Source organism: Cibotium barometz, chromosome 50, assembly GCF_041138505.1.
Source record: "Cibotium barometz isolate CiBa-2024 chromosome 50, ASM4113850v1, whole genome shotgun sequence".
Classification (NCBI taxonomy): Eukaryota; Viridiplantae; Streptophyta; class Polypodiopsida; order Cyatheales; family Cibotiaceae; genus Cibotium; species Cibotium barometz.
The window spans coordinates 42,500,030-42,525,304 of record NC_141095.1 but is presented as its reverse complement, the minus strand read 5'-3'; the positions used below and the strand labels follow the sequence as shown (position 1 = coordinate 42,525,304).

Here is a 25,275-nt window from a genome sequence, read left to right as displayed (position 1 = left end):
CCTTCTCCTCATAGTGCGGCCTGCCGGAGGAGAAGTGCATCCTTCCCCCTTAGTTGTTCTTTGATCCTCTCTCCGTACATGGAGGCGACTTTGTATCTAGCCTTTGAGGTTGTTCTTTGTTAACTAATAGAAGAATCTTGTTTCCAGAAAAAAAAACTATGCCATAAATAGCTAACCTGCCCCCATAAATAGCTAACCTGCTATAAACAACCATTAAGGCTATTTTATCAATCTAGGAACCCTAGCCAAGTATCTGCCTGCTAATCCCTAATCCTGGGTCCCCTAACCCCGCTAGATTAGACCCTAATCCGTAGACCAATACGAAGGTCAATCTTTGCTAGGAAATAGGAAGCTCCTGCAAGTTATCAATCAAATCATCCACTCTCAGAAGGGGATATCTATTCTTGATCGTAACTTTATTCAATTTTTTGTAGTTGACACACATTCTCCGACTTCTGTCCTTCTTGTGTTTCAAAAGTACCAGTGGCCCCCAAGAAGATTTACTCTTACAAATCTATCCCATCCTAAGATATTCAACAATCAGCACACAATTTCATCCTCTTCCAGTTGGCTCATCCTATAAGGCATAATGCTCATAGGCTAGGACCCTAGAACTAAATCAATCCTATGGTCAACCGACCAGCTCAGGAAAGACCATGAAGTAACTCAGTTGGGAAACTCTTGGCAAACTCTACCCTGAAGTTTTCTCTAAACCCATACATCAAGACTAGCTGAATTAAACTCACAATTAGCATTAGATGACATGGTATCTAGAACACACTGACACACTTCATAATTAGAATCCTTAACTATATTACGAAGTTCAATTGAGTTTACAAAAGTAGTGGATGGGACATCAAAATCACCTTGTAGACAAAATTGGACATTTACCATGACGAAAGATAGCTTACGCTACGCCCCCTTCCAACCTATATGTGCATCATGGTTGTGAAACCACTCTTTTACCTATAATAACGTCTCCTCTATTCAAATTCATAATCATGAAATCTACAAGCTCCGAGTAGCATTGTGTGGTTATAGACAACTGAGCACCGATCCCAAAACTGTGCGCCTGACGGCATGTCGACACGATACTAGTGATCACTAGGTTGCATCTCCACTCACAACTTCTCCACAAGCTTGGCATTCATAAAGTTGTAAGTACTCCCAGGGTCAAAAAGAATGTGTACGATTTTCCCAACATACCCATACATCTGTATTAGGTCCGTAAGACTAAGAACGTTCATATTAAGGCTACTGTCCTTGCAAGAACTATGATTTAAACAATAGTAATCTTACCTTTAGCCTCGGTCACATGGGCTCCCTTTGACTTGGACTTGCGCTCCATTTGCGGGTAGTGCGTCCCCATGAACCCTTGCTGACCACAAGCGAAGCATTGTAGAATTATACATATGTGGTAGTGACAGTGTAAAAGGGCACCTTTTTCCCCTACACATTATAGAGTTTTTTTACCCTTGGACATTTGGTGTGTCCGAACACCTGTATTTTTACATTTCAGGTTTGTACTTGTTGGGTGTTGGACTCACACACTCACACACACAAACCTGCACATTAGGGTTAGGTGTAGGGTAGAGAAGCTCACACACAGAAATGAGAGAGAGAGAGAGAGAGAGCCAAAAGTGTGGTATCCACAAAATGCAAGTCAACCCTTGCATGTGTGCCACATCCATATAATATAGAAGTACAAAATATTATATGTTAGAGTGTCCTTTCACACTTGATGTCCAAGGGGAAAAACCACATGGGAAAAAGTGCCCTTGGTTAAGCCCTGTTCACACATAGCACTACCATAAGTGAGCATATGCCTACAAATCCCCCCTGTAGTGGAAGTGTGAACCTGTACAAGGTAGCAGATCACTCTCTGTATGAGAGTAAGCCCAAAGCTTTGCGGAAAGCTTCAAGCTTTTCTCGAGGTAAAGCCTTTGTGAATAGATCTGCAACATTATCCTGTGTAGGGCAATAAGATAAACTGATCTCCCCTGCATGTAGCCTCTCTCTGACATAGTGATAATGAATCTCTATGTGCTTGATACGTGCATGAAATACTGGATTTCGTGCCACGGCCATAGCACTCTGGCTATCAGTGAGAATGGTGGTGGATGTCTGCTGACACTCACAAAGATCAGCCAATAGTCTCCTCAACCATACACAATCTACTGTAGCTGTAAAGACTGCCCTGTACTCAGCTTCACAAGTAGATGTAGCAACAGTGGGTTGCTTTTTACTCAACCAAGATATGCATGAGCTGCCAAGAAAAAAACAATTCCCACTGGTGGATTGCCTGGTATCGTAATCACCAGCCCAATCTGAATCACTGTATGCATAAAGCTGCAAGCTGCCCCCCCTGGGATAGAACAAACCAAGATCCAGGGTACCCTTAAGATAACGAAAAATGCGTTTGACTGCTTGCCAATGCTTTGTGCCTGGGCTGTGCATGAATTTGCTCAACAAAGACACCCCAAAAGATATGTCTGGCCTCGTGTTACACAAGTAAATGAGGCATCCCACTGCCTGGCTATAAAGGCCGGCTTCAAAAGGCTCTCCAATATCATGCATAGTAAGCCTTACACCTGGTTCTACCGGAGTAGAAATGGGCTTACATTCATCCACGTGAAACCTTTTTAGCAAACTTCTTATGTACTTAGTTTGCTGCATAACAATGCCATCATCTGTATGCATAAACTGTATGCCGAGATAGTAGTGTAAAGGCCCCAAATCTGACATATCAAATTCAGCTTTCAAATCAGCTTTGAAATCTGAAATTTGTGCTTTGCTTGTACCTGTAATGAGCATGTCATCTACATACAAGATGACTATGATAATATCGGCATCGGTTTTCTTCACATACAATGTGCTTTCAGCTGGACTATTCTCATAACCTTGGCTGGTTAGATGAGCATGTATCTTATCATACCAAGCTCTTGGAGCTTGCTTTAACTTATACAATGCTTTGTGCAACCTGCATACTTTATGTTCCTCACCAGGAACTACAAAACCAATGGGCTGATTTACATATACTTCCTCCTGTAAATCCCCATTTAAGAATGCAGTTTTGATATCCAATTGATGCACTTTCCATCCTTTATGGGCAGCCAATGCAATCACAGATCTTATTGTGGTCATTCTCGAAGTAGGAGCAAAAGTCTCTTCATAATCTATTCCCTTTTTCTGGGAGTAGCCTTTAGCCACAAGTCTTGCTTTGTACCTGTCAATAGTACCATCAGACTTTCTTTTGACTTTGTACACCCACTTTGTTCCAATTACATGCTTGCCTTTAGGCAATTCCACAAGATCCCATGTATTATTCTTCATGATAGAAGAAATTTCAGCTTGCATAGCTTGCAACCAATGCTCATTTTCATGTGCTTCTTCATAAGAAGAAGGCTCTTCTGAATCAAAGAGACCACCCATTGCGAATGCAGACTCCCCACGATGTACATTCAAGGCATGGCTGGAACTAGCCCTTGTTCTACCTGTGAGTGGAGCTGCAAGTTTGCTTTCTTGCAAAGTTTTCAGCAACCATCTTGGCACTGACTTGGCTGTGTCTATGGCTGTTTGCTCTTCCCTGACAAGATCTTCCACTTCTTCCACAGAAGGGGGCTGAATGGCTGGCTGTTCCACATGTTCTACATGTGGATTTTCTTGTGTAGGGGCTGGCTGATTTGAATCCCCCCTAATTGCAACGGGTAAAAGTCCATCAAACATGTCCTGTATGCCTGTATCATTGCTTTTATACAAGGTGACCATGGGCTGTTCTGAATTTTCAGCAAATACCAGATCTCTACTCACAAAAATCCTTCGTGTAGTTGGATTATAAAGACGGTATCCTTTGCTTTCATTGCTGTAGCCCACAAAAATGCATTTAATTGCTTTGTCATCAAGCTTTGTTCGGAGTTGTTCTTGCACATGTGCATATGCCAAACACCCAAATGTACGCATATAATCCACTGTTGGTTTTCGGCTATACCAAGCCTCAAATGGTGTTATGGTTTTCAAAGCTTTTGTTGGACACCTGTTCAACACATGAGTTGCACACATTATAGCTTCCATCCAGAATTTGTGAGGCAAATTTTGTGCTTTCACCATGCATCTTGCCATCTCCATGAGAGATCTATTTTTCCTCTCAGCTACACCATTCTGCTGCGGTGTATAAGGCACAGTACATTGGTGTTTGATGCCCTTTTGAAGCATATAATCCTTGAATGCATTTGACATGTATTCTCCACCTCTATCTGAGCGAAGTGTTTGGACTTTACATGCACACATATTTTCAGCCATTGCTACAAAGTGTCGAAAGCATGTAAACACATCTTCTTTTGCTTTCAAAGGGTAAGTCCAAGCAAACCTGGAGTAGTCATCAATGAATGTGACGAAGTAAAGATGCCCCCCTATGGATGGTGTCCGCATTGGACCACATACATCACTATGTATGAGCTGTAATTTACTTTCAGCTCTAACAGCTCCATCTTTGGGGAATGGTTTCCGATGTATCTTTCCCAAAATACACCCCTCACATACATGTCTTGGCGGAGACTGAAGAGGCGGCATATTATCAACCATATGATGCTTCTGCAAAAGCATCAAACTCTGAAAATTTACATGCCCAAAACGAGCATGCCATAGCTCTGCATCATGCATAGCAGGAGTGTGGGCAGCCACTGTATTTGCATCATAAGTGCGCTTGTCATAGCTGTCCAGCTTATACAAGCCTTTGTATCGTGTTCCAGAAGTGACTATTTCATAACCCTTTGATGGGTCTTTTACCAAACACTTCCCATCTTCAAATTCAACCTTTAAACCTTGGTCGTTTATGGCTGAGACGGAGAGCTGATTTTTCTTTATTCCTGGAACATACAATACATTTTTCATACATATATTGGCACCATTGGCTGCAATAAGTATTACATTATGACATTACCAATTCCCTTTACTAGATATGTGGTATGATCTGCACATGATACAGTGCGGCCATTTGAAGCATAAACCAAGTGCTGAAATACATCTTTGCATGAAGTGATGTGGCTCGAAGCACCACTATCAAAATACCATGATGCATTCTGTCTGTCAGAAGCAATGCAAGACATATCAGTGTCTGAAGCACCTGGTGTGTCACTAGTGCATGTGACCAAAAAAGTGTACTCTTCCTGGATTACATTAGCTGATTGCTTTGCTTTGTCATCCGAAGAGTCTGCTACTGCATTGCCTGCTTCTTTCTTTTTCTCTTTTGCAATCCTTTTCCTACATTCACTGATGTAGTGTCCAGGCTTATGGCAGTAGTGACATTTGCCCTTCTTTTTGGGCTTGTTTGCATCCCCTTTGTCAGACTTTTCACCACTAGAAGAGGGCTGTCCATGACCAGCCTTGCTAGACTGTTGTCCCCCATGCTTAAAGTTCTTTGCTTTACCCTTATCCTTGGCTGTAAATGCCTTTTCTCCACCACGGTTGCTCGATATGTTTGCTCTTGTTTGTTCTTCCTGCAAGAGTAAACCCACGAGCTCTTCAAAAGTGACGGGATCACCACCTCCTCTCATCGAAAGGTTGAGAGAGGTGTGAAAGCCCAAGTAGGAAGGCGGTAAAGAATGAAGAGTGTTGGTGACCATCTGTCTGTCTGGGATAACCTCATCAATGTTGAGCAATTGTTCCTGTAAATCTTTCACTTTGGTGAGATGATCTGCCATGGAGTCACCCTCATCCATAGAAAGAAGATCCAATTGCCTCTTCAAGTAGGCAACTCTTGCCTCGTTGCGTACCTGATACATTGCTTCCAATGTGTCCCATGCAAGCTTCGATGTCTTGCATGAACGAATGTGCGGAATAATAGTCCTTTTCACTGAAAGGGCTATCAATGACATGGCCTGTGCATCTCTAGAGTCCCATCTCTTCTGCTCTTGTGTGGGAGCAAGATCTACATCAGGAGCTCTTTGAGCACCTCCCCTTTGAGGCGTGGCTGGTTGAATGGTATGTGGGCGTGTGTCATCACCACACACGATGCCCCAAAGCCCTTTGGCTACCAGCAAATTACGGATCATAAAACTCCAGAGGGAGTAGTTAGATCCATCCAGCTTGTCCTCCTGGGTGAGCACACCAAATACATCCGTAGCATTCTGTGCCATGTCAACAAAGTATAGCTGCAAGCAAACCAAGCACCAATGTGCACTGCCAGGCAACCAAATGTCCTGCGCAAATGTATGCCTGCAAACCAAAGCAAGTGTAAACCTGCACCAAATTGTCCAATTACACTCAATGTGTATACATACGCGACAAATCGCAGCTGTAATGCCCAATTACATGCTCCAATCAGAAAATCCCCAATTTTTATGCACTCCAATCGCTTCAATGTGCATCTAATTGGCCAATTTTCAGAAAAGCCCCAAATTTCTGCAAATGTAAGAGCTTCAATTTGCCAATTTTGACCTCAATTTCAAAAACCCCCAAATTGCAGGCAAAGCAAAATGCCCAATTTTTTTAATTTGTCCTGAAATTGATAAATTCCCCAATTTGCCTGAATCCACCACCTGCAATCTGTCAAATCTTCCTTGGTTTTCTTTGTTTTTTTTTTTTTTCTGTTTGCTGAAACAAAGTTACCTGGGCAGCAATGATGCACAGCCAGGGAAGTCGAAGCACGAAAGCACAGTCGAGAAGAGACCTGGGAGTCGGTGCAGGTGGAGACTCAACGAGCTGCAGGCGGGTATCTGTAGCCGGATGGAGACTGTGGAGGGAGTTGTTGGCAGGTAGACTCTTCTGTCGACGGGCAGCAGCCAGGTGGAAGCGAGGCGAATGGCAGGTGAAGGCGTTGGAGTCGGACAAGAGGAGGCCAGCGCTGGAGTCAGGCGGGCAGGCGAGCAGGCGGAAGTGGCAGCCGTGGGCCAGCACGGGGAGCGCTGGGCGCAAGCAGATGTGATAATGCGCTGGCGTTGAACAAAGGCCACGAGGTAGCGCACACGGAGGCCGGAGCAGACGGCGAGTACTGGGTAGACGGACGGAACAGCGACGGGGCCCGGAACGGAAAGGTATGGACCGTCGACGTAGCAGAGACGGCGGGGCAACACACGGTGGGCCGGCGGCTGCTCGACAGGTCGGAGGCGCACGTGGGCGTCGTCGAAGCTGGGCGACGGCGGGCGTCAGTCGGGAGCAGAACGATCGTCGACGGCCGACGGCTGATGTGCCGGAGACGGCGGACGGGGACCGGAACGGAACCGACGGTGTCGAGCCGGGGCAGATGGCTGGAACGGAACGTCGACGGTGGAGGACGAATGGTGACGGAGCTGTTCGGCGCCGGCTGCAAAGGAAGCGCCGCCTGGGAGCCTGGGCGGAGGTGGTGGGCTCCCCACTAGTGCCGCCCGTCTCTGGCGGCCGGACGGTGGAGGAACTGGACGGAACCGGCGGACGGAAGCCACAGACGGACGGACGTCGACGGAAAAACACAACGTCGACGAAAATTCGCAATCGACGGAAAAAACACAACGTTGACGGAATTTCACAGTTTTTTTCTGCAGATTCACACAAGCACTGCTCCAGGGCAAGCTCCCAGCTCTGATACCAAATGTTGGGTGTTGGACTCACACACTCACACACACAAACCTGCACATTAGGGTTAGGTGTAGGGTAGAGAAGCTCACAAATGAGAGAGAGAGAGAGAGAGAGCCAAAAGTGTGGTATCCACAAAATGCAAGTCAACCCTTGCATGTGTGCCACATCCATATAATATAGAAGTACAAAATATTATATGTTAGAGTGTCCTTTCACACTTGATGTCCAAGGGAAAAAACCACATGGGAAAAAGTGCCCTTGGTTAAGCCCTGTTCACACATAGCACTACCATAAGTGAGCATATGCCTACAGTACTTAGGGTACTTGTGGTTGTATATATATATACCTAGATGAATCCAGGAACATGCCCAAATTCACCTTATTCGAATGTGCAATTTATAACCTCATGGTAGTCATCCACAAGACAATAAACCATCAACTCCATCATGCATAGTATGGACTAGATACTACGACTTCCCCACCATAGTCACCAGAAACGTTTCGGGGTTTTTGACGTTTCGGGGCTTTTGGGGTTTTGGGGCAAAACATTTCGGCCTTCGGCTAAGAAATGCCAAGGTTTCAGTTTTTTTTCTATATAATTTTGCATTGCTTTAGTTCCAAACAATAGGAACTTTTAACATTTTGAGAAACTTCTTTTTTTTTAGAAACCAAAAAAATTAGGAGTTTCTGAAACGTTTCGAAATGTTTTCGGGGTTTCGGGGTTTCTCAATCCATAAACGCGTTTTTATGTGACTATGATCCCCACTAACGTCATCAGTGCCCAATAGTGGGTGTAGAACTTGGTATCAATATATGCTACCCCACACACCCCCCCCCCCACACACACACACATAAGAGCATACATTCATACAAAGGTTTGTGTACTAAGTTTTTGTCAGAGCTCCGGAGATACAGGGCAAGCTCAGCCATAATGAAGCCTAGCACTAAGGATCATAACATCTGATCACTTCATTCTAGTGTACCCAGTGCCCACACTTCCAAGCTCTCTATTGCTCACTACTTCATGTTCTTAATGTTTTCTGTGTATTTTTGCTAAACATAAGGATTTGTCAAACCCCTATTTTTTTTTTCCATCTGTATAACTTCGTCATCTCATACCCGACCGTACATCCTTGTGTCGCCTCGTACCTGTCCATACACCTGTATGAGCCCGAACCCAACCGTACATCCTCGCATTGTCGTGAACCTATTCCTATATCCTCACACGACGCCCGTACAATCGCCGCACTTACAATCAGTATTGTAGTTTGTTCCTCACATTGTCGTGAACCTATTCCTATATCCTCACACGACGCCCGTACAATCGCCGCACTTACAATCAGTATTGTAGTTTGTTCGTACCGTCGGTACCTACTTTCATTTGTACTTGCAAATCTCAAAATTTGAGGCTTCTCCAATTGCAACACAAATTGGGGCATTCAACCTTTAAGATAACAAAATTTCTCATCAATTCTGATTTTAGCTGTCAATTTTTCTCCCTACAGGACTTTTCTGCAATTGACTGCTACAAGGCAGTTTGTAGTGAGTTGCATTTCCCAAGGGGAAGGTGACAAAAATCATTTCAAAAACCGTACGCATTGTTGCCCAAGCATTTGCAATTAGAAATGGCACAAAATGCTAGAGATATATTTGGCGTATTGGCAAAGGAACACAAGCTTAATGGAAGTAATTACTCTCTGTGGAGCTTTATGATCAAAAACTTGCTTGCGGGCAAGGGCCTATGAGGTTTTGTGAGCAGGGATGACACTACTCCCACAACGCCTAGCACGCCTCAGAGAGGTGATGGGCGAGGTGGTTAGCAAGCCCAAGCCCAACCCCAACCTGTAGCACCTATTGCGCCCTAGAGCAAAGAAGATAGGATGCGAGAGATGCACAGGCCATGTCCTTAATAATTGCTTTGTCGGTCGAGATTAACTACAAGACGTCAAAGCATGCTTGGGATACTTTGGAGGCCATGTACCAGGCTCGGGGGTGGTTAGATGTACATAGCCTATGGTTGAGAGGTGAGCTAGCATGTTACCTCATGATTTGGTTTAAGGCTAACCTCAGACCGCTAGTGGTGCATCCGTGTCACGTGCATCCATGCACTGTGGCACACGGTGACAAACTGGCTCATCAACAGTGCCGAAACATGTACAGAAGTAGTACCTTGATAGGATAGTTTCTCGTATGCCATGACCCCTTTGTGAGCCCCAATCCGGGACATGTCAGGCACGAGCTACGTAGGTCAGTCTCCTAGCCATAGAAGTCTATCAGGTAGTCCTCATGTAGGTGCATGTAGATGTCAACCTTAGGAGTAGTATGCATTAGAGGCATGTTCGCTACATCCATGTAGTAGAAGCCCCAAGGCTACCCAAGGAGGGACAGCCTTGTGTGGGTATCAAATACCCTCAGCCAGCAGTTAGGAGCAGTCGGCCAGCAACCAGACATGCCCATGACCCACTTCAGCATTTAATGCAAATAATTCAGTCGTGGCACATGATTAAACACGCCGATAGCTTCTAAACCAGCCGACCAGCACCTTATGGTCATATAAAAAGGTGAGTCATTCCTAGTCCATAAATCATCAGATTCGAAGTCAAGTTATCAGCTGCAGTCAAGCACGTGTGTTTAGACATCCAGCCTTTGCATACTTTCAGCATTCCTTTGTGCTTTCAAGCCAAGGCATCCGAAGCTTAGTCTCTTCCCAGAGTTCTCAGCACACCAATCCTCAATCTCAGGCCAGTGTATTCTCTTTGAAGATATCTTCAGAGTTCGCCTACAACTTATGCACAGTTCTGCCTAGCGTTTGGTCCCCAGTGGTCCCCAGTTCAGCTTGTATTCAATTCTCCTGAAGAAATAAAGCAAATACTCCTGCTTACATGGGGGCCCCTTCAGTGGGTAATTTGGGACCCCATCTGTTGTCGTCTCGACTATATCTTTCAGTTCATGTATGTTGTTTCAAGGATTGCTAAAGACTCACCAAACTCAGGTTTAAAGAAGGCCTCGTTGTTTCAGACAGTCCTAGCTTGATGTATGCTAAGATCCGCACAATTATGTCTCCATTATAACCCAAGCCTTACTTATATAGTGAGAACTACACCATAAATAGCTAACTCGCTAAAAGGCCATTAAGCTTGTTTTTACCAACCCAAGAACCCTAGCCATGTATCAGCTTATTAATCCCTAGCTCACCAGGTTAGTCCCTAATCCATAGATTAGTGTCTAGATACATAACATCCCTTCAAGCCTTTACTCTTGTGTAAAGTGATTTGAGAAAGTCTCACTAGAACTCCGATCCTGAAATTGAGCTATCAAATATACTCCCACGATCATTAATCAAGGACAAGCCCCAACCAAGTTCTTAGTCTTTGAAATCTTGCTCACAATCAAACCCATCAGAAACAATCTAAATGGATCCCATCTCTGAAGCCTCAATCAATGTGAACTCTAAATCTCGAGGAAAAAATCGATAGATCACCCAACCTCAACAAGTCTCAACACTTTCCTCACTCGGAAAGTCTAGTACCACTAGAATCCTTAGTCAATTCCAGTCAATTACCTATCCATAATCTAATGTGGTAATAATCTTTGTACCTAGGGGATAACATGACATACTTCCCTGTCAAACATAGAACTATCAGGTAAACAAATGCATCTAAGTATCTTTGTCTTGGGTCATCTAGTATAAGTTGTCATACATTCAAGTCCTTCAATGTCAAGAAATAGGCATACCAAACGTAACCTACCATCACACTCATCATCTCATAGGCTCAACCAACCAATCATATAGTCTCTTGGGGATATGCAGAAAACATTTCCACCAAGCCTTAATCCATCCTCCTATTGCTTGGAGGACTGAAAATAATCATGAAAATTCACCCTACCGTCCAACCTGAAATGCTACCCAACAACTGTTGTGCCATTTCGGTTGTCTCCACGGTCATATACCACCACCCAAATAGCATCATGCTCTCTATTGGTTCGTGGCAACCCAACAATTCATGGGTATAATCTCCCATTCATTCTCGGGATCTTTGGAGAAATAATGGTCCTCCATCCCTACAATCAAGTCTATTGTATCCTTGGATATCTTGCTATAGGAGTAAAGCGCGCTAAAGGATCCTCTCCTAGTCTCACCATTATCGGATATCCTCTCCTAGTCTCACCATTATCAGATACCTTGGCTTATCAACTTAGAACATCAGAGGTACTAACCAATAATCACCGTAATAAAGGGTATGATCCCTGAGTCATGGTCTAATCAAATGGAGCTCCCTACCTAGACCTACTGACAATATTGACCTACACAATGTCAATCTCACATAGCCCTTTCAAGGAATCACAAAAGCCAGTCCTCTTCTCAGCGAAACCCAACTAGTTCGCCTCCCCAATTCTACTTAAAGCCTTTATAACTTTTCCTAACCCCTCCTTCCGTACCTCCCACACACTTGCACCTAGGTTACTACTTCACCTTGGACAATACAACCTCATCAAGGAAATTCTACATGCTGAAGATCCTGGTGTCCCATGCCACCACGATATATCCCATATAAAACTTCCTTTAGACAGCAAGATTGTGCCAGGGTGATCAATCCTTGTCTTGATGCAACTGTACCTCCCCTCATGTCATGGTCTCCCTGCAGGTAGGCTGTGAAAGGAACACTCAGGTTAGATTAATCCCTCATCCACTCCCTAGAACCTAGAGGAGAAGGTAAATCCCATAACCATGTGAAAGTCTCTGACCTAGTGAGACAGTCCACCACTCAATCTCCCTTTGGATCTGCTTGACCTATGCTCTAAAGAAATCATATCGTATCTGCTAACAATAGCAGGAGCATCTAAGAGCCCAAAGGGTATTACAAAAATGGTACTGGCTATTTCAAGTCAACCTTCAAAATAGGCAGCACTCAACAACCTATTTCTAAAAATGACTCGTACGGGAAGGAATTTATATAGTTGCCTTTGTCAAACTTGTGCTTCTTGAAGCACCCTCATTCCTCAGAAGCTTTACTACTACCCACCCTAAGATCTAAGCTAACTAAATCCTTCCAATTAGCATCACATAAAATGGAACAACACACTTCATAATTATCTTATTACAAAGTTTAAGAGAGTCCACTAAATCATGGATGGAACAACAAAATCACCTATTGTGGACACTATCTAGACAAAAGACAACCTATAATAATAGTGACTAAGATACATGCCAAACACACATATTCATTCAGCTGCATCCTCACTCGTAGCTTCCTTCATCTCAGTCAAATGGGCTCCCTTCTACTTTGACTTGCCCTTAGCATGTGGGCAGTTTGTCCTCATGTGCCCCTGCTGACAACACGTGAAGCACTAACCCTCCTAAATGTACTGGAGTGTCTGCTCTGCTTTCTTCGCCTTCTTTGAATTGGAGTCTCCCGAAGTCTAGGGTTGACTTTGGGTTTCTGCTCTGCAGTCTCGGAATTCTTCCCATGGTTAAACGTTCGTTTATGTTGGGATCCTAACTCTGTGGAAGAGGGTTTTTGGGTTTTCTTTGGTTGTTTCTTAGCCATGGTTTTATCATAAATCTTAGCATGTCGGATAGCATCATTTGATGTCTTGCTTCGATTATTCTTGATCTAGAGCTAATATTTGTCAAGCATTCCATCCAACAAAGAATCCAAGAATAGTAATAGGATCCATGTGAGTTGCCCGAGCCTGCAACTCTCTAAACTTCTCTAGGTAGGTGTCAAAAGGCATATTCTTCATTTCCAACTTTCTAAACTTGGAGATAATGTCATACTCATCCTCGACTTGCACGAACTCTTCCTCGATAACCTGCTCAAAATCTACCCATATCGTGGGTTTCAAGCATAACTCTTTCCACCAAGTAAGGCCCCTTCCTGTGTCTGGAAACCCTGTACCATCTGTATCCTTTTATCCTTAGGGCAAGGGTGGAACTCAAAATGTGTATCCCACCTGTGGCGCCGAGAGTCAACTCTCTCCTGAGTCCTCTGCTTTTTCTCCCCCGTGTAGGGCTCTGGAATAAAAGAACGTGCAACCAAAGTTGTTCCTACTCCCCTTGTTGCCACCAACCCCGCTAAAGTTGCTTGCATAACAACCATGGTGTTAGTCGGATTCATAATTTGTTGCTCTAACAAGGTCATCCTGGCCTCGAAGTCCACCTTTGTGACTAGGTCATCGACTATCACATCATCATCCTGATTGCCATCGTCAGACTGGACATTCTCGTCCATCCCAGGATCGTACTGCACTCAAGGGAAATTAGCGTGTCATTATGAAGTGTCGCCCACAATCCCGTTCGTCCATGATCACAGGTGCCAATCGCACTCTTGGAAGCTGGCCGTGTACTTTCAGCCCTCTTAACCAAGGAAATTGTTTGTTGAATATGGCGAACTTACGAGAAAATCCCTCCTTTTATACTAAAAAGTCAAGAGGTTCACTTGCTTTCTGAGTTTTTTTTGTCAAAAAACTTTAGTGCTTTTCAGTTTCAATGAAAAAAACTTCTCATGTGCTTTTATTGATTTAAGCTTTCCCCTTTTTTAGCAAAAAAGCCATCACTTGAGTTAAATGAAAAAAACTTGCTTTTCCCAACCAAAAAAAAAAAGGATACTGCTTTTTATGCTAAAACTGCCGGCCTGCATCTGTGCGCATGCTTTTCTTTCCTGGTTTCCCTTTCGCACTCAGTCGTGGCACCCCATGCTTTCCTGCACAGTCTACCTGCTGGCCGCCCCCTTGCTGTGCGGCAGCCCATGAATCTGCTGCAGAAATACGACCTGCTGGGGCTGTCTAGGCTGCACAACTGCCTGCTCTTGGCCAGTTGTTGGACTTGGCCGCCTGGCTGGCCTGGCCACCTCTCACCGCACACTTGACTGCCCTAAGGCCGGCCTCACAACCCCATGCCAACAAGCCTTCAGCCCCCTTCACGCCCAACTCGGGTACTTGCAGCCCATACACACGTACATCAAACAGCAGCTAATCCACTCCTTGCATCCCTTCTGACACACAAATACAGTTGTAACCTTGATGCCAACAAACCTTGTGCAACTTCTGTAGGGCATCAATTTGATAGAAAGAGAAACGATGAGAGGCATACCTGGAAAATCCAACTCAACATCACCTAGGCACGCATACCTCTTCAGCCAGGTTTGCTCTGATACCAACTGTAAAATCCTCCCCTAAATCTCCCTAAACACAGCTGGAAATCAAGGTTAGCCTTAAATCAAATCATGAGGTAATAGGCTAGCGCACCTCCCAACCATAGGTACTGTACATCGAACCATGCCCGAGCCAAGGCTAGGGCTCAAAAACAATCCCATAGGCTCGTGTCTAACTCTGGCGTCCCATACCACCAAAGCCCACCCGTGGGCCTTTGACACGCCAACCTACGTACTCGCCATGTGCATGGCACGAGCATGTATGCTCTCCTGGTCTCCAAGCCAGACCGCTAGTGGTGCATCCGCACAACTATGTCTCCATAATAACCCACGCCTAACTCATATAGTGATAACTACGCCATAAATAGCTAACTCGCTATAAAAGGCCACTATGCTTGTTTTATCAATCCAAGAATCCTATCCAAGTATCAGCCTGTTAATCCCTAATCCTCGTGCCCCCCTAATCCATAGATTAGTATCTAGGTACATAACAAAAGACAACTTGATGGTATGCATATGAATGAGGGGGACACCATGTCAGATCACTTGACGAAGATCCAAGAGCTTCATGAGTAATTGTTAACATTGATGAAGTGATTCCGAACAGCCAGCTACTAAGTAGTCTACGACACTTAAGTCTTTGCATAAGTCATACTTGAGCTTCCACAATTTACTCAACCTATCTATGAGGGGAAACCCTAACCCCCTCACATTCCAAGAATTGGTGGAGCTTTTGTTGCAAGAAGAGCAGACAAGGAAGAACATGTCAAGGAAGAATAGGTCCTTCATGGAGATGGCCAAATGTATGGGCAAGGGCAAGGGTTTGCCTCATAAATTTAGGATGGAGGCAATCATGTGTGCTACATATGTTTTGAACAAATGCCCTACAAAAGCATTGAAAACCATCACTCCATATGAGGCCTAGTATGTTAAAAAGCCTAAAGTTGATTATGTTAGGGTTTTTGGTTGTCTTCATATGCCCATAGGCCTCAACAAATGAGAAGAAAGCTTGGTGGCAAGGCAACAAAATGTATTTTTGTGGGGTACAGTAATAATCGCCACTCCTCTCTGTGAGGAAAGGGCCAGGTCTCCGTAATCTCAAGAAAGCTTCCCGCCGCTTCCGCATGCAGTCGGAACCTCCTTGTAACTTCCCCCACTGACCATGGAGAGTGTGAATGATGTCAAGCCATATGCTCCAACTGACGGAATGTGGGTATTTTGCCTCCAAATTTTGTCAAAGACATGCCGGAAATGAGATAGGTTGGAACAAAAAGAAGGGCAATCTATTTCCTCTTATATGTCAAAGTTTTGGGAGGTGCTAATGGAAGTACGTCCCGTCATGAAGATAAATGAAGAGGAAAAGAAGAGGAAGTTTGAATCGGGATTGCAATTCCAACGAGGGCTGCAAGTTTATCCCAATCGAACTTTACACCAACTTATAAACTCCGTCTTGGCTTCGGAAGAGCTAAATGTTAAATGGGTGCAATCTAGGATTGATGTGAGTTTGAGAAAGGGCAAGGACAAGGCTGGCCCTTTTGTTCAAACGAGTGGACAACCACCAAGAAGAGATTTTGGAAATGCAAAAGGTGAGCATAAGGCTGAAAATTCTGGTTTTAAGGATACTAAAGGCATGCATAAGACCGAAGATGCAAAGGAGAAGAAGCAACCACTCAAAAAGAGCACTTTTGGGTTATCTCCGCAACAAAGAATGCAATATATGCGTGAAGGGAAATGCTTTAGATGTGGTAGTAAAGACCACATTTCTCCTCAATGCCCAAACAAGAGCAAGAAAGAAGAAGAGCCCAAACCACGTATAAACATGATACATAATGTGCAGGGTAATACAGGCCATGCAAGCATGGATAGAATGGTATGCAAAGCATGGGGGCAACTCAAAGACCAACCTGCCTTATTCATGTTTGATGATTGCTCTACTGACAACTTCATCTCCACTCATATGGCTGCCGCCTTGGGGATTAAAGTAGGTGAAATGGGGCCCGAAATAAATGCATGTTCAGCCTTTATTGAGAAGGATGTGAAGGTCACTCCTCTCATTGGAAAGTTGAGAATACACATCCAAGGTATCTCAACCACGAGAACTTTCTCACTGCGCCTCTTAGTGGATGTGATGTGTTACTTGGACAACCATGGCATGCATGCCTTGAGCCCACCAAAAACTACAAAACCAACAAGATCTCTTTTATGTACAAAGGTAGACAACATTGTATAGATGCCGGTGTGTCGGGTGAGACTATACCCGTTGTATCTCATGTACAAATCAATAAAGCAATGAAAAAGAGTGTTTGTTCGTATTTGGTTTTTGTACGTGATGAAGTGGAACATGCTAATGTACATATGGATATCCTTACACATGATAGGCTGAACTTTTTAAATGAGTTTAAGGATTGTTTTGACGACTCTCTTCCCGATAGTATACCTACCATTCGACCAGAAGACCACCATATTGAATTAGTGCCGAGAAGTTCACCGTCAAATAGGCCAGCATCTCGTGTGAGTACTTGCCAACAAGAGGAGATCATGAAACAGGTTGGGGAGCTATTAGAGAAGGGCCTAGTGCAACCAAGCTCATCGCCATTTTGCTCATCTGTCACCGTTTGGTCCATCTCCATTTATGGAGCCACTTCTATGGCATTGTCACTCCATAGAGCGGCCAAATTTGTGCCATGTTCACATGGGGCCAAGCCAATGTCCCATGCGAAAGAGCCTGTCTTTTGGTGTCACATGGACGGGAGCAAGATTAGTGCCACCCGTGTGATCAGTGCTATGTCACATGGACGGGAACCAGTTTCATGCCACCTGTGTGTAACCTGCTTCGTGCTGTATGGACGGGAGCCTGTTGGTGCCACCCGTGTATGGCCAGGATGGCGTCTTTGTCAGAATGCACAGCGGAAATGATGACCAAATCTGGGAACACAAGCAAACGCAATGCAGAAAAAAACAGCACAAGAGAGGAAGAGAGATAGAGGCGTGTAACTCTGCTCTATATACACAAAGAAGATCTCGAATATGATACACCAATGGCAAGGGGCTGTGGGGGCATTTTATATGGCCCCAGGCATGAAGTCGGCCTACATCAGAGACAGCCGACATGACACCAAAAGAGCCAACGACCTGCACACAGCAGTCGCCCTTCATAAAAAGGTCCACGACCTGTCCAGACCAGTCGGCCACCTCCAGAATGTGAACACAAGCATATTGATGCAGTCGGCCAGCAACTAGGTCCTCCTGCCATCACAAGGCAACCTCCGATACCAAAAAAATGGGGGAAAAATACGGAGAGTGGGGAAAAATGAGAACAACACCTACAAGGGCGGACACACCCACAACAAAGGCCCTGGTGTCTACAAAAAGACAGGAGATGACTTCTAACACCCCCTCTCAGCTCCTGGCTGTGAAACCAACCACAGGGAGCTGGGGTGCCGCCTGAGCAAATCCTGAGATAGCGACTTCGTGAAGAGGTCCACCGTACTGTCCTCTGTCGAACCGAACTCTAGCAAGAGATCATCAGCAACGATCTGTTCACGAACAAAGGGCCTCTGGATGTCCATGGGTTCTTCCAATGGAAGCCCAATCCTGCAATGCAACCTCTGCAACCTCACCACCTCACAAGCAGCATCACAAGCAGCCCGGTACTCTGCCTCTGTCCACGACAAGGCAAAAGATGACTACCTCTTACTGCTTCATAAAACTGCTCGTGGGCCTGAAGTAGATCTCCTCATGTCTGGATCTCTTCCCCAATCTGAGTCACTCCAACCGTGGAGTCGGACTCCATCCATCAATCCCTCTCCTGTGTAGTAAAAGAGTTCATGATCCTTCGCATGTCGCAAAAACCACAAGATACGCAATCCTACCTCCCAAAGAGTCATCTGCAACCATGAGCTCAACTGCCTCATCAGGAAGCTCACGTCCAATCTAGTGTCCATCAACCAAATCAATCAACCATTCTGCTTCCGAGTCAAAGAGGCATCACGCTGCTCACAAGGATCAACACCTGTTACGATGCAAAGCCAAGTCCTAGAAACCTGCTGAAGACCACGCAAGGCCTTCTAAAACCTATCAACCACCCCCTCTGAATCCAGAACTACAAAGCCTGGAGAATGCACCTCCTTCTGCAAGTAATCAATTGCCACCTGCTTGGCTTTCCAAGAGGTCCCCATGGAAAGAACATCCTCATCTACAGGAGTTTCTTTGTCCCAAGTACTAGGAGACATCAGAGCATAAGTTACCTGTTCAGTTTCCTCTAACTAACGAGCACAAGAACCACCAACATCAATACTAGAAAATTCCTGCCAACTGCTGCCATCAACTAGCAAGCTATCCTCGATCTGGTCCCGGAAAGCCTGCACTTGCAGCGTATCCACAGTTAAGTGGCCATTACCAGACTGCCACTCATCACAAACCTAAGAACCTGGGAGAGAGTGCTAAAAGCTTGTAAACTCCATTCTCCACTCCGCCTTCCCAAACCACTTGGCCTGTTGCTTTGTCCCGGAGAGCAACAAAATGCTCATCAAACTCCACCCGTACGCCAGTCTTGCAAACCTGATGCACTGACAACAGATAAAAACCAAGTGACGGAACATACAACACCTAGGAGGAATGCTTTCCCCCTCTGCCATCGGGAACTATCTCCAACCTGCCCTCACTGTGAACTGGGATAGTGGATGTATCCCGAGTAAGAATCCTGCCTGAAGAAAATGAAACCTTGGTGTCCATCACCTTCGGGTGCACAAAAGCCAGAGTCTTCATGATTGCTGCTGAGGAATCTTCACCCTTCTCGGTCTTCCGCTTGGGACACTGCCTCCAATAGTGGCCTTTCTCGCCACAATCATTACAGGTCCTCTTTGCCTTTAATTTCTCGCGATCAGCATCGGACTTCTTCTCAAAAGACTTCTCCGATGAAGTCTTCCCTTTGCCCGAGTTACGGCCTTTCGACTGTTGGCCAATTAAGGCCTCCGAACCTCCGCCCTGTGGAGGGTTTGTGAATCGTTCCTCCTGGTCCAAGACCATGGGCACAAGTTCCTCCCACGTGATGGTGCTGAGCCTGCCCCACTGGTAATCAAAGACGAGTAAAATGCTGAGTACTGAGCGGGCAAGTGCGACAACAACGTTATGGCCATGTCCTCTGACGATATCTCCTTCCCAGCCTGAAGAACTTCTTGCTGAAGAGCTTGCAACTTGTTAATATGCTCCCGCATCGTCGACGACTTTGCAGGGCTCATAACCCACATCTGTACTTCTAAGGAAATCCTCTTCATGGGCGATACCCTGTTGTAAAGAGAAGCCAAATGCTGCCATATACCTCTGGCCAACATCATATGCTTTACATGATTGATTACCTGCGGTGTGCAGTTGAGGAACATAAACGAACGGACCCTAGCGTTGACACGATCCCACGACTGTGCCTGTGCCTCCCGGTCCTTTCGGATCGACAGTAACTCCCTTTCTTCTACTTCCGGTCGTGGAACCCCAACAACGATGAAATCAGCAAACAGATTTCATTATAACCTTCCATATGCCGTAGTTGTTCCCATCCAACTGACGGTCTACCGGGAACGTGGAGAGTATAGGGATCTTCACATGCCTCTCGGCCATCTCTAACAGATCTGCCATTGAGGGAAAGAGGAGGACATATCTTTATATTTCTGTCGTGCCAGTTTTGTGCCCGATAGGAACCTCTTGTACAAGTTTCATGAGAGGGAGATTTCATCCATTATATGTGCACATGCATTTATGCCTACATGCATAAATTTGTTTTTGCATGACTTGTTTACGTGTCTGCCTGTTATGCCATGCTAGTACACTGGACGGGGACGCTCCCCGTGTACCGTGTAGTGCTGTTTGCTGACTCGATGGTGTGGCGTGTGAACAGGTGGTAAGTATTTTCATTTTGGCCTTTTTAAAAGGTGAAATCCCTAAACTAGAGTAAACCTTAATATTTATAAGGTAATGTGTTCACACCCATTTTAAATAGGGGCTAGACATTTGCTTATGAGGGTGCCCAAAGTAGTAACTTGGTTTAAGGTTTTATAACCTGTTTTTTTAAAGGCTTTTGCATGGAACCTTTTTGGAAAATACCCACGTGTGAGGTTGGTGGCTTTTCTTGCCTCCTTCACGCCTGCTGTACCCGCCTCCTTCACGCATGCTGTACCAATTGTACCCGCCTCCTTACTCTACTGTACCCGCCTCCCTGTACCAACTATACCCGCCTCCGAATGCCTCTTGTACCCGCCTAAGGTCCTGCTGTGGCTGCCCACATGTACCTGAAGTGCTGGCTTTGCAGCCCTGCTGTACCTGCAAACAGTGTGGCTGCCCACGTGTACCTAAAGTGTTGACTTTGCAGCCCTGCTGTACCTGCAAACATTGAGGCTGCCCACGTGTACTTGCAACTGTGCTGGCTGCCACATTAGTACTGGTTGGTTGCTCTGTTTACAGCAACTGATTGCACCCATTTGGAGTACAACAAAAATGAAAATGGTCTTCTTTGCTGAGATTTGAATTAAAATCTATATCAGGTATTTGCTTCAATAATTTATTTCAAATTTAGATAACAATTGAAGTTAAATGTTGTTATTTCAAGCTTTGTGTAGGCAAGTTTCTTCTCCAATGGCATACACCTTAAAAAGGGCATTGGGTAGTGGTTTCTCCCATGATTGCCCTAACCGCGCCCTCACCTATGGAGGAGCGAGTGAAGGTCATGAGGGTATGAGGAAAAACCAAGTACAAAGCTTATCTGGGAGAACCTAGATACGTTCCCTCTGCAGTGTATCATTGTTGCCTACGTTAGTACGAGCGTGCCCATTTGTGCACGGTCCCGGAAGACCAGTGAAAGGCAAGTGTGCACCCAGTGAAGATGGGAATGAGCCCATGATTTGAGGCTACTCCGACCAACACCTCTTCATTGACTTGAACCAGTTTTATTTGGTTGTTTTCACTCCCTTGTGGAGAAATCTGGCCTGTCAGGCCCGTGACACTTGTTCAAATATATCCAAGAAATACAATAAGTATTGAGAGGGGAGCCGGCCCTTCCGGCCCCAGTGCTGGTGTCATTTGTATTTTTCAATATTTCTAGTATTCTTGTTGCTGATGTTGCTTCCATTGTTTAATGTCAATTAAATTAAGTGTTCTAAATATGTGTATATTGTCTTCCGATCTATAGGCCTCCTGTAGGGAGTGGTCACATTGGTATCACAGCCCGATCGTCTCTCCTTTTCAAGAGGAGACACGGAGTTTTGAGATTGGAAGTAAGTACGAACACTTGACTCAATGGATAGCCAGGGCAACCCATTGGAAGTGCCAAATTCAAGGGACCAATCAAGTGCTTCACGGGATTCCGATGCATTGCATGAAGGCATAAGCCTCTTGAGAGAGTCTATGACAGTGCATTCATGGGACAGCCATCACGTGGTAAAGAATCCATGCATGAGGAAGAGCCCAATGCATTGAGTGCTAAGTTGAAGCACATGAAGAGGCTCTTGCAGGTAAAAGAGCAAGAGCTGAAATTCTTGCATGTGGACCCCCATGTACAAAGTGTCATAGAAGCCAAGAAAGCTGATGGTATGGTGGACATGACTTTTGAGTCTATGGCTCGAGTTTTGGCAAGAAGCCAAGGGAGTTGGCACTCTCTTATCTTATCCGAAAGGGTGACTTTAAAGAGGGAGAGGATGGACAGCTTATGTTCAAGAATCCACCTCGTTTGCAACATGGAGACCCAGCCTCTCAAAGGTTGAGATCATATTTGCAAGTATCGGTCAGCTCTCGCCATGCATCCACTTCTCATGGCACAGGAGGAATAAGATTCATGCCAGCTGAAGGCCATTTGGATTCCAAGTATGTACATCATGGGGACACTGGTCGGCATGCAAGCCAAAAGACCTTGCCTATAGAGTTGTCTCGTGGCGAGACAAGGCATCTTTCAACGAGATCACATGCAATGGGGCCACAAGAACCAAAGACCCATGTCACTTTGGCTAGTGGAACACCTAACATTGCCCATGAAGCTCATACAGAGAGAGTTGCCCCGTTGGACAAGGGCAAGAGAATGTCAGAATATGCAGCGGAGATGATGACCAAGCCTGGGAACACAAGAGCAAAAGCAAAAACGCAGGCAGAAAAACAGCACAAGAGAGAGACAGATATAGGCGTGTAACTCTGCTCTATATACACAAGAAGATCCCGAGATATGATACAAATAAGGCATGGGGGCTGGGGTCCTATATATACCCCCCCTAGAGGGCAGTCGGCCAGCATCAGGAGTGCCCACGACTGATAAAAAAGACCCACGACTGCATAAATGCAGTCGGCCAGCAAAACAGGTGCCCACGACTGATCAAATCCAGTCGGCCAGCAGCCCTGCAGCCCACGACTGATGTAGATACAGTCGGCCAGCAATAGGGTGCTCCTGGCATCACCTGGCAGCCCTCCCAAGCCTCAGAAAAATGGGAAAAAATAGGGGGAAAAATACGGAGAGTGGAGAAAAATGGGAAAACACCTCATAAGAGCGGGCACACCCACAACAAAGGCCCTGGTGTATAAAACTGGACAGGAGATGACTTCTAACAGAGAAAGAGGTAAGAACTTGAGCCTCATGCCAAAAAGCTCAAGGAGTTCAAGGCAGGGGACAAGTCAGTGAAGTTTGATGCCTATCATGGGGAGTTTGATACTTCTAAGGTGCTTGCTTTTGTGGCCCGGTTTGATATTGCATTTAGTGAAGAGGACTTCACTGAGAAGTCCAAGATCCGTCATGCAAGCATGTTTTTGAAGGGGACAGCTACCCATTGGTGGATCACTGAAAAGACCACCAAAGACCCCATTTGCACTTGGAAAGAGTTTAAGGACAGATTTTATGCCCAATTCTTGCCACCCAATGCAGAGCATACACTCACATCAAAGTGGGATAGACTTGATCAAAAGGATAATGAGAGTGTGCAGTAATATGTGAGCAAATTTTGGAGAGTTTTGCTCGAGGTTACTCCTTTCATGCAACTTTCCGAGAATGAAAAGAAAAGAAAGTTTCGTTCCGAGTTGCAACCAACTTATCGTTCGGCCATTGAATTGCACCCAAAACACAGTCTACAGCAGCTTATAGCATCTGCTCTTGCTACGGAGCAATTGGTGCTCAAAATCAAGCAAGATCAAGGTGGTTTCAAGGGCAAAGAGAAGGCTGTCCCAAACTTGCAAAAAGGTGATCAGCCACCTAAAAAGAGATTTCGGGATGTCCAGAAGGGAGGTAAAGCTGAAAATACCACATCCAAGGATCATGGGCCAAAGAAGAACAAATTTGGCTTAACTCCCGAGCAAAGGGAGCAACATGCAAAGGAGGGAAAATGCTTTTCTTGTGGCAATAAAGAGCATATGTTTAGACAATGCCCCAACCGCAAACAAAAGCATGAGAACAAGCAACCCAAGGCAAATGTGCATGTAGTTCCCGATGTGCAGGGAAACACGAAGCATGCTAGAAAAGAGAGGATGGTATGTAAAGCATAGGGTCAAATCAAGGACTAGCCCGCTCTATTTATGTTTGATGATTGTGCAACACATAACTTCATCTCTACCCAGATGGCAGCCACCTTGGGCATTGAGGTATAGGACATGGAGCCTCAAATTGAAGCAGAAGCTGCCTTTGTTGGTAAAGAGGTGCAGGTTACCCCACTTATTGAAAAGTTACGCATACATATTCAGGGTTATCTTGATCATGAGCATTTCTTGGTTGCCCCACTTAATGGATGTGATGTATTGCTTGGCAAGCCATGGCATCATAGGCTTGAGCCCTGCAAAGAGTACAATACTTACAAAATTTCCTTTATGCATAGAGGCCACATGCATGTTATTGATGCTAGCAAGGAAGGGGATTCTATCCCAATTGTATCTCACATCCAGATTAATAAAGCAATGAAAAAGAGTCTTTTAGCGTACTTGTTTTTTGTTCGTAATAACATTGAACCAAGTCATGAAAATGTGGATGTTTTGACTCAGGATAGGCTGAATTTTCTTCATGCGTACAAAGATTGTTTTGTTGATGCATTACCAGGTGAACTACCTCCTCAAAGGCCCCAAGATCATTGCATAGATCTTGTGCCAAGTAGTTCTCCACCTAACAAACCCGCATATCATGTGAGTGCCACACAACAAGAAGAGATTATGAAGCAGGTTAATGAGCTTTTGGAGACAGGTTTGGTTCAGCCAAGTTTCTCACCTTTTTGCTCTCCCGTGCTTCTTGTTCAAAAGAAAGATGGGTCATTCCGCATGTGTGTGGATTATAGAGCTCTAAATAAGCTCATCATCAAGAATAGATTTCCAATCCCGCGCATTGATGACATTCTGGATAAGCTTGATGGCTTGGCTTGTTTCAGCCGTTTTGATTTAAAGAGTGGTTATCACTAGATACGAGTGGTGCCAGAGGATGTCCACGAAACTGCATTCAGGACAGCTTTTGGATTGTATGAGTTTTTGGTGATGCCTTTTGGTCTCACCAATGTCCAAACCACATTCAATTGTATGATGGATAGGATATTTTGACCCCATCAAAAATTCACAGGTGTATTCTTTGATG

At 45.0% G+C, this 25,275-nt stretch overlaps 1 protein-coding gene across 2 annotated transcripts in view; it reads right to left on the bottom strand.

The window, feature by feature from the left end:
- The window catches only part of LOC147610122 (UDP-rhamnose/UDP-galactose transporter 4-like), a 63,663-nt gene that overhangs the window by 5,416 nt on the left and 32,972 nt on the right, over positions 1-25,275 (bottom strand). The gene's annotated exons all lie outside the window — the stretch shown is intronic.